The sequence below is a fragment of the Gorilla gorilla genome, chromosome 22 (genome assembly GCF_029281585.2).
Source record: "Gorilla gorilla gorilla isolate KB3781 chromosome 22, NHGRI_mGorGor1-v2.1_pri, whole genome shotgun sequence".
Lineage (NCBI taxonomy): Eukaryota > Metazoa > Chordata > Mammalia > Primates > Hominidae > Gorilla > Gorilla gorilla.
Genome location: NC_073246.2, coordinates 32,207,833 through 32,219,070, shown reverse-complemented (window position 1 = coordinate 32,219,070; position 11,238 = coordinate 32,207,833). Strand labels below are relative to the sequence as shown.

At 35.0% G+C, this 11,238-nt stretch overlaps 1 long non-coding RNA gene across 1 annotated transcript; it reads right to left on the bottom strand.

The window, feature by feature from the left end:
• Nucleotides 1-288: 288 nt before the first annotated feature.
• LOC129529280 (uncharacterized) lies at nt 289-9,182 on the bottom strand. Its single transcript, XR_008674752.2, has 3 exons — nt 9,030-9,182; nt 6,547-6,665; nt 289-4,502 (listed from the first exon to the last, which is right to left on the bottom strand). It is a non-coding gene; the product is annotated as an uncharacterized lncRNA (long non-coding RNA).
• Between the last annotated feature and the right edge of the window lie 2,056 nt (nt 9,183-11,238).

Genomic DNA, 11,238 nt, shown 5'->3' with positions numbered 1-11,238 from the left:
TGAATTAAATAAACTAGAAATAAAAATTACTGCAACATAAATGAATAACTATTTTAATTGTCTCATTAGTAGACTAGACATGGTGAAGGGTAGAATCAGTGAACTTGAAGCTAAGCCAATAGAAATGCCCCAAACTGAAATGCAAAGATTAAGAAACAGAAAAACAACAACAACAACAAACACAAAAACACAGGAGAGGACATCCAAAACTATGGAACAATTCAAAACATATAATATACTCTTAACTTGAATGTCAAAAGGAGAAGAAATAAGGTTTGAAGCAGTAATGACGGAGAACTTTCAAATTTTAATGATAAACACCAAACCACATACTCAGGAAGCTCGGAGAACAACAAGCAGCATTTTAGAATAAAACAAAAAGATTATTATACCTAGGCATATCATATTCATACTTCAGATAAACAAAAATGATGTGAAATCTTTAGAAAAGAAAAAGCCAGGGGAAAAATATCTTACCTATAGAGAAACTGGGACAAGAATTGCAACAGACTCCTTGTCAGAAGCCATGCATGCAAGAAAAGCATGGAGTGAAATATTTAAAACATATGCAGTGACATGATTACTTACTCATTGTTCCACTTATCATTTAAATCATTAAACCAGTCATTTTCTTTGCTTTTTTTTTTTGGATTATGTTCCCTGAAACGGTTGGGAGAATCCACTTAAACATTTCAGATTGATAATTCAGTCAGTGATTCATTGTATCATTTGATAAATGCATTTTTATCCTTCGAAGTAATTTCAGCATACATAAGCGCTCAGTCAATAATAAGGAATTTCTATCGTATGCCAAGCCCCCTTCTATGTTCTGGAAATACAATAATAAACAACTCAATCTGGGGGAATGACAAAAAATAAATCATAAATATTGATAAAGAAATATGATAATATGAGAGTATATAAAACAGTATAAAGGGGATACAAATTATATTATAAAAAGAGGGGAGCTGGCTAATTTTAACAAGGTTGGGATATTTTGGCTTTAACAAAAATTTCATTTGAATCATATCTAGAAATATTAAAAGGAGAGCTCCCTGCAGTCAACCATTTTAGACATGGAGAACAAGATCAAAGGCAGGAACTTGGGGAGAATGCAGAATAAAAGGAATCCAGTGCAGCTAGATGGTATTGAGTGAAGAAAGAGCAGTATCAGAGTTTGCCAACATGTTCAATACATTAGACCCTTTGCCAACAACAGGGTCACCTCAAATAGTTATGTCTGAAAGGTATTTGGCAATCACTGGTTGTTTTCCAAAAGTAGAGTAAGTTCAACAAGATAGACTTCTAATTAAAGATGAGTATTTAATTTTTGCTTACTAAGAATTATAGCATCTTGCTGAGACAGTAAGATCCAAGTGGTCCATGTTACATAACAAGACTTATTCTTTCATAAGATTATTTTTTTAAAGCTTGCAATTATAATTTTTAGGATTTGTTAATTAGTTATTCATCTAATGTCTCACTGGAGTCACTTTAGGTTCTGACCTAAGATTTTGGCTGGTAGTCCTAGTCCATTTTCTATTGCTGTAACAGAATACTACACACTGGGCAAATTATAAACAATAGAAATTTTTATCAGTTCTTAGCTATGGAGTCTGGAAATTCCAGATAGAGGGTTTGCATCTGATAAGGATCCCCTTGCTGTGTGAAAACATGGTGGAAGATATCTCATGATGAGAGAGAACAAAGGAGCCTGTGAGACAGAGAAAGGATATCCTGGGGAACTCATTCCCAGGAGTCTAAACCACTCATGAAATAACAGGATTTATGAAGACTCTGCCACTTAATCACCACTTAGGGGCTCCACTTGCCAAGATCATCACAATGGCAGTTAAATTTCAACATGAGTTATGGAGAAGACATCCAAATCATAGTACTGGTTATGGATTTTTGTTGTTGCTATCTGTGATGTACCAGCAGCTATGCAGGGATAAGCAACAATATTTTTCTCTAGATGTGTTAATATATTCTGTTACTCCCATTCATGCATTTATTTCATCAATGGAATAAAAACAAAAACAGCATATTTTGAACTTTTCAATAAATCCTTCTAAGTTATTACGTGGTAGAAGAATATACAGTGTGTGTAATTCTTAAACCAATAGAAGGGAGAAGTATAGCCCACTTCAAATCATAGAGATGACATATGGAAGTGCCCTTCCTAACCAAGTAAGAAAGCCTAGTGACTTTTTCCTTGCAATATAAATATGCAAAATCTTTCCAATTTGACACTGATGTTTATTAACTTCCAACACAAAGTTCCTCAGCCAATACCTTGTATACATTTTACTCACCTTTTAAACCTTAACAAATTACCAAAACAGATATTAAGATATCAGAGTAAACCTGATTGCAAGCTTTAAAGGAAATACATAACATAAAACTTTCTTAGTTCTATAACTTTTCTGACATATATTACAATGACAGTACTTAAATGTTTGTGACCTTAGTCAAGGTCCAAGCACTTTTCTTCTCTCAAGTTTTTTGGACATTTCTATTCCTTTTTACTGGTCTTATTACTTTTTTTCATAGGAAATTACTCTTTGTATTTTAATGTATTCCCTTGATCAAATAAGCATGTCATTAATGATATTAATTCTTGCTGACATATTTACAATGGACTTTTTTTGTACTTGGAATGCAGATGTTCAAAGTTTGGTTTGTGCATTAAAACAAAAGCAGGTTGTTCTCATACTAATCTAGTTTGTGCTGAGAGATATCTGGCAATGAAACTAGAGATCTACTTTTAGAATACAATATGTGGCTATTTATACTCTGAGGTGTGTAACAATTATCTTGATAGATAGCATTAATTAGGAAAAATCCCACAGATTACTGAAAGCATTCATGTCCTATGCATACTCCAGTAATTTTATACTACGGAAAGCAGTAACTTTTTCAAGTAGGTGAATGCCCTTTACGTGACATCTAGGCCTCCGGGACAACATGAGCAGGCAATTTACTGCACACGAGGCACCTATATCATGTGCCATATACAGAAAGTGCTACTAGTGAGAGGCTATAGGATAAACTAAAAGGAAATCTTCAAAGTTCATATCCCAACAAGGGTGAACTGAGGAACAGCCATTCTGTATAGACAGTATAGTATTGACCATGTCATTCAGATAAAGGTTCTTCACTTGAATCAAAAGGAAGGGGACTGCAGATTGGACATTTGATATACAGATCTTTCAACTAAATGCCAGAACTTTTCAGTATTAGAAAATGAATACAGAGCTACTTTCTGTAGTAATCTAATCTAATAAAATAATAGAGTGTGGCCCCTCAAAAATGTATTTAATCCTCTTCAGTAAATTCTTTAAAGCCCATGTTAAGTTTATCTAAATATGAAGTTAATAATAAACACCATATTATTACTTAATGCCTCATTGCAGAACAGTCAATAAAGTGTCAAGTTTTTAAAATTATTCCTGTGAACTAATACAATATTGAATAAATTATGGTTGGCCTTCTTAATTATATCTATATTGACCAGTTCTATTACATACAACATGTAGATAAAATTATTTAGCAAAACATAACATATCCCTTTTATAACAGAAACATTCACATTAAAATGATTCTATGAAATAGGCCCACATGAAGATATCGAGTGATCAGGTTCAATTATGGAAGCTCGTACTTTCTTATGCACAAGTACCTGTCATCATTTTTGATACACCTGCTTAACTTTAATCAGCTGACTATGGACATTGACTTGTACTTTTCTAACTGACAGTTGTGCTGGATCACAGGTGTTTTAGCTTTGTATTTCCTCTGCTATTATCTTATTTTTTCATCCAAAGAAAAAGACAAAAGACATTACTATTCTCTGAAGAAACAATCAAATTTTTTTAGTATTTGTATGTCTTGGCAATTAATTATTTAAAAATTAAAGGAAGGATATAGGGTTTGCAATATAGGTCACACTCCAGTTAGTGAAATCAATTGCAGGCTATGTTTTCTTCTAAACTCAAATCAGAGCATTATTGCAAATGTCAAAATCATTTTATTTCCATGACCTAAAAAAATGTAGTGTACTTAATAAGGAATTTTTTATAGAACCTTCCAAGGAGTAATTTAGCCTTACCTAGGCACTCAAGGCCAATGACTTCAGAGGCAAATTCAGAGGATACACACAAAAAAACACAATATTTTGCTGCCTTTTCACTTTTTCTGTTCCTTTTAATTCCATATACGAGTGCAATCTACCTCTGACTCCCAATATAGACAATTATCAGATGTAACAATACAGTGGAAAAAAAAGACCACACAAGGAAATGTTATGCGGCCCACACATAACACGCTGTCTGTTCCTGTTTGCTCTAGGGACAGTTGTATTGATGAGCCTTCATTCTCCATTAAAATAGAAGAGCACTTTCCATTTTCTTTACGAAATTCTTATTGGTCGATAAATATCTGGTATTGTTAAGTCAGCATGAGCTGAATCTCTGGAGGTGATGACGGCCTATAAGAAATATCTGTAACACAAATTTATGAATTGATTACAGAACTTAACCACAGGGTAAAGAGACTGCTGTATTTTAAAGCATACTTGTTGCCTTGTTTCCCATAAAGAGACCTATACTTCATTACTCTATTTATTATTAGGGTGAAACTGTGAGGAAAACAAAATGCTTTCTATTTCCTTCCCAGTAGTGTGAAGAGATGGCAAAAATGAAGAAGAAAAAGCAAGACAGGGAGAGAGAAATCTTGAAAGAAAAAAAATTTCCTCAGGGATAGTCTCATACTATGTTTGCTGAAACACAGCTGAATACCATTATTTAAAATTATATCTTCAAACACATCATTCAGCATAATTTAATCAACAAATACTTTTGAGTTGCTGTTATATACTAAGCATTATTCTAAGTGCTGACCACAGTTCATTTTTAGCTGTGGACTGTGAATGGTCCACAATTTACTGGACAGTAAAATGGACACTCATTTTACTGAATCTTCTACATCTATAAACAAGCAATTTAGAAATATTACTATGTTAATGCTCTGGCACATGGAAGCCACACACTACTAAACCTTTAATCCAATGTGTCACTCTATAATCTAATCTATCTATCAAATGTCAAAGCAATTTGATATAAATCTGTCAGGGGAGATCTGCAAAATAAAATATTTGGTGAAAGTTGCATAAGAGCTTTCCCCAAGAAGGTTCGATGGAAAATTGTTTCTATCTTAGATCTTTTGGAATGCAATGAGTTTGTTTTAATTTTATATAGGCATACTAATCAGAGACTTTGATAATTGTCAAATGTCTGTGGAATTTTCTCATCCAGTGTATTTCTAACCAGGCTTTGTAAATGTATCCTCAAAGTAAATCAAGTTCTTGGGTCCAATTCCAGCTCTCTAAATATGAGCCTCTAAGTGACAGGCCAGGAATCAGCTTTTTTTTTTTTTCTAAAAATTCACCGTATTTTTCAAAGCAAAGGTTAATTTGACAATACAGAATCCATCAAAACTACTCTTTCTGAAAATGTTCATTTTCTTCTGTTTTTTTTGAAAAAATATCTCTTTTTAAAATGAAAGATACATTTACTGAGTGATATTAAAACTGACAATAAAGATCCACAATAGGAAGCTAAATAATCAATACAAATATACCAAAATAGAAAGCCTCACCAGTCATCTAATGAATACTTATTAGCTCAATAATTAAACACTATTTTTCACATCAAACAGTCAAAATAAATATGCTAACAATACTTAGTGGTGTTGAGGAGGTGGGGAACCAGATACTCATCACTGTAGTCCAAGTGTGGATTTGGACACATGTATCAAAAATCTTTTAAATATATTGTGATTTGAATAGGTTAGATTTTGTTTAATGAAATAATGAACTAAATCAGAATAAACCAGATGTAAGAGCACCCTCCAAACAAATCTTAGTAAATTTTCTAGTTCTCACAAGGGTCTATAAAAACATTTGCAAAATCTCTCAGGACTTTGGAATCCAATTCACCTCAGGTAGGGTTCCAATTAATTTGAATTTTACATGCTAGTTTTTGTTTGTTTGTTTTTGTTTTTGAGATAGAGTTTCGCTCTTGTTGCCCAGGCTGGAATGCAATGGTGCAATTTCTGCTCACTGAAACATCTGCCTTCCAGGTTCAAGCAATTCTCCTGCCTCGGCCTCTCGAGTAGCTGAAATTACAGGCACCCGCCACCATGCCCAGCTAATTTTTGTGTTTTTGGTAGGGATGGGGTTTCATTATGTTGGCCAGGCTGGTCTCAAACTCCTGACCTCAGGTGATCTGCCCACCTTGGCCTCCCAAAGTTCTGGGATTACAGGTGTGAGCCACCACACCCAGCCTAGTATGTTATTTAAATGGGTGAATTTATATGGAGATACAATCTGGATAGAATCTTAGAATAAATGATAATATTTTATTTTGAAGAGTTTAGTTTATAAAAAGCCCACCACATTGTATACATTTTTTCTCCTTTTGCTGATAAAAAGAACTGTGAAACCTTCAAGAATGAGAAGTCATCTTTGTTTTGCAAGCCACTAACCTATTCTTTGGCATGTTGTATCCACCACCTGTGGAAAAGAGCACTTATGTTCCCCTCTTTCTTGCGCCATATCCTAAAGAAGGAATTCCATCTCAGCTAGTTATGATTCTGAACATTTCCTGGACAAAATGAAAAGAATGAAGGTTAATAGCTAAGACATTTAAAATTATGAGTAAAATTATACAAGAAAGCTGGAGGGCATTTTCATGGACATCCGAACAAACTATTAAGGGAATGACATCAGGTAAAAGAATCTCAGGAAGACAGAAGTGAGTGAGTATACAGAACTGCCAGAAAGCAGTGAGGATATATAAGAAATTTGCTTAGAAGGTGATGAGCACATTTGAAAAACTTCTATACATCTTCTGAAACTCACTTTGTTAACTCATGTGTTTCAGCTACTACTGCTTTGGAAATGAGAGCTCCTGCTCTTTGAGGAGTTATTGCTACATTCTTTTTTCCTGATTTGTTTTTCTCTGCCCTAGAAGAGTGAGCTAAAGAGGTGCCCTCTGCTTACTTAGTAGTTTCCAACCTGGGTCCTGGACAACTGCCAGGAGAACAGTAACAAACCCACCAGCTGCCAGCCAGCCAACTGTGGGTTCAGCAACTGTCAAATCTATTGCGGCCCTTCTACTGATTGTCGTGTGTCCAGACTCTGCCAAGAAACTCACTTTGTTCCTGCCACTTCCTGTGTCTGTAGTTCAGGGCATCCACCAACACACACCACATACCAAGATTCCTGATTAACAGCTTCCATCCACTGACCCACTTCTCTTGTATCTACTAGATCTTGAACTATATGTCTGATAGTGGCTTCCCTTTGACCTATGTCTTCTGTTGTCGCCAGCCATTGACTAGATGCATAGTAGATGCCAACCGCTAACCTTATTGTCAGCTAACTTCAGATCTCTGAGCTATGCTTCTGGTGATTTCTAAAGCTTGTGCTGTCTCTGGAGGACCTGGCATTTACCTTCCAGTAAGTTTGGCTAAGCAGAATCAATATTAGGATTGAGATTTCTTGCCAAATATAGCTTGCCATATATCACTTCTTAAAAAACTCTTCCAAATAAAACTCTTTCTTTTTGTACCAGTTGTTTCAAGATTCTCCTGGCCAGCACAGTCCCTCAGGTTTTGTTTGTGTGTCTTCCACCAGGTGAGAGAAGACTTGCTTTAACACCTAATAAATGTGCTTCCTCAGGTACTAAAAATGTGACTTTTGTTAATATTTATTTGTTAATTCTAGTGGATTTATGATGCTTTTAATTAATGAGAGAGCTCTAGCTGCTTGATAAAGAATGACAAATGTAACTTGAGTGATTTGCTGACTTCTTCATTGATTCACTCAGCAAGTATTCATCAACTTTCAAAAGTGTGCCAGATAGTGCGTTGTAATATTTACTCTGGATTCTTCTGGATGTTTCTCTTCCTAAATCTTTTTCTTTTTTCTTTTTTTCTTTTTTGAGACACGGTGTCAGTCTATTACCCAGGCTGGAGTAAAAGTGCAGTGGCACAATCATAATTCACTATAACCTCAAACTCCTGCACTCAAGAGATCTTCCTGCCTCAAACTCCTGGGCTCAAGAGATCCTCCTTCCTCCTAATATTGAGGCAGCCTTTGACTAGTAGCTAAAATCACAGGTATGCACCACCATGTGCTGCTAATTTTTAAGAGACATAGTCTCACTATGTTGCCCGGGCTGATCTCAGACTCCTGGCTTCAAGTGATCCTCCAACCTCTGCCTCCCAAAGCACTGGAATAATAGGCATGAGCCACTGCGCCAGGCCTAAGGCTTTCTTATCATTTATAAATTACTCTGACTAAACCCACTCAAATTCTTATTTTGAGACTTTCATGGGACTAAGTCTAGAAGGGAATAAACCTCATTCAACAGTGGTTCACAGAGTCCCAGTTAAGACTGTACTTAGGGTTTATGCTACCTTTTTATGGCTCTCAAAGATGGAAAGTAATTAAAATTGTGTAATCTTGCTGATGAATTTTCAAGTGACCATTGTGATTAAAAGCATAAAACTACTAAGCAAACGTGGAGGAATATAGGTGTGGAAGAGCCATTAGTGATTCTCGAATTAAATGTATGTGCAAATTCCTCATAATTAATTAATATCTGTTGAAATTCCATCAACTCTTCTGCAACTAGAAAAATTGTGCTCAGTATTTACAAGATGGTGTCCTAAAATTAATGTATTGTACCAGTTACTAAAAAACGTATGAATTCTAGGAGGTAAAATACAAATGCAATGTAAAGAGAAGTATACAATGTGTGCAGGGGGTTAAATTTTCCTCAGTGCTTTATTTACTCTTACTGGTAAATTAGTCACATGATTTAGTATATAGTGATGTCACAATAGGCCTATTTAGATTTTCTGGTAAAGTATTAGTTTTCTATAACCTGTTACAATTAGAAAATTGTGTGCTTTTTAAGTAAATAGCCTCCAAAACTCATAAAGACTTTGAAAACACCTACCAAAGGCCTATTTACAGCTGTTGTTCATTCATCAGAAATAGAGCTACTGAACTGTCACAAATGTTAAATTCTTCTTCCCTTGAATACTGCCTGGTGATATGTCAGGACCGTAATAACAAATTTTCTCACCATGAAGCCCATTGTCTTTACTTCATTTCCTGAGAAATAAAGTAGAAGAAAAAAAGGTACAATCAATTGCCCAGTTCTTATTACCAGAGGGAGAGTAAAGTTATATATGAGGAAGTCACTTAGGAAAGTATATTATCATCATTGTTTTATAGGCTACAATAGTGCTATATAGCATTCAAAAAACAGCATAGTAATATGCTTTTTGCTCTATGACTATAGTCAAAGGAAAAGATATTTTCCTTTTTAACAATGGCATGGTTTTTCTTAAGGGGCATACAAAGAAATGCTAGGTAAGGGCTGAGAGTGGTGGCTCACACCTGTAATCTCAGCACTTTGGGAGGCCGAGGCGGGTGGATCACGAAGTCAGGAGATCGAGACCATCCTGGCTAACATGGTGAAATCCCTTCTCTACTAAAAATACAAAAAAATTAGCCGGGCGTAGTGGTGGGCGCCTGTAGTCCCAGCTACTCGGGAGGCCGAGGCAGGAGAATGGCATGAACCCGGGAGGCAGAGGTTGCAGTGAGCTGAGATTGCGCCACTGCACTCCAGCCTGGCTAGGTAAGATATCACAAGAGCTGACTTACAATCTCAGCTGTGCTTGTTAATAATTCTGTGACGTGGATAAATTGAGTAAAATTGTAAATTTATCTTCTCATCAGTAAAACAAACCTGCCTTCCTGACTCAGACACCTGTCACAAAAATTAAATGAGGTGAAATATGAGAAAGTGCATTATAAATGGTACCTGAATGGTACCAAAATGTGAGTTATAATTAAATGTTAGCTTATTTGACAAAAGTTAAGCCTCAGTAGCTTTGGAATAAGCTGATGAAGATGTAACATAAACAAATCTCTTCGATTTTTCATTAGTAAAGAATTTAACCTATTGTTTGCATTATAAATAAATTCTTTATTTTAAGCTGTTTTATATTTGCAGAAAAGTCATGAAGATAATACCTAGTTCCATATATCCTGCACCTGGTTTCTCCTATTAATGACAGCACGCATTGGTATTCATATTTGTCACAATTAATGAACCAATGTTGATTTATTATTATGAACTAACGTCCATACTTCATTCACACTTCTTTAGTTTTTAACTAATGTCTTTTTTATGTTCTAGGATCCCACTTGAGATAGTACATTACGTTTAATTGTCATGTCTCTTTAGGCTATTTTTGTCTGTGATAGTTCCTCAGATATTCCTTGTGTTTGATGCCCTTGACATTTTTAAAGAGTGTCAGTCAGGAATTTTACAGATTGTTCCCAATGTAGATTTGGCTGATATCTTTCTCAGGATTAGAATAGAATTCTAGGTTTGCAGGAGAAAGACCAACGAGGTAAAATTCCACATCAAGAGCATACGCCATCAACATGACTAAGCACTATTGGTGTTAACCTCGATCACTTTGCTTCAGTAGTGTTCATCAAGATTCCGCTGTGAAGTTACTCATTTTCCCCCCCTTTTCATACTGTATTTTTTGGAAGAAATCCACTGTGTGCAGTTCATATTTAAGTGGGAATCATTCTTTACCTCCTTAAGGAGTATCTGTGTATATTACTTGGAGTCCCTCTGCATTCGAATATGCGCCTATTCTCTTCTACTTTCTGTTTATACAATTATTTATTTATATCAGTATAAATGCATAAATACAATACATTAGGTTATAATCTAATGTTATGTGTGGTTTTTTTGCTCAAATTTTTCCAGCTTTGACCATTAAGAGCTACATTAGTTGGCTCTTGTGTCTTTTTAACAAACCTCATACTTTTGTTTCATTTTGTTGTTGAACACTCCTTTTTTCTAGAAGAAGATCTCTAGTTTCATCTTGTATATTTCTTGTGAGGAATATATATATGTATATATATTCCATGTGAGAAGATAATGTTTTAGACATCACAAACCCTTGCAGATTCATTGAGCCTTTGGCCTTAGGAAGGTGTTTCTTAAAGACTCATCAAAATATTCTTCATAGTAAACTTATATTTCATAATGGTTTATCCACTTTGGTAATTATTATGATATCATGTTTGACATATCATTGAATAAAAATATTTATGAAAAAGAAGAGAAAAAGCTA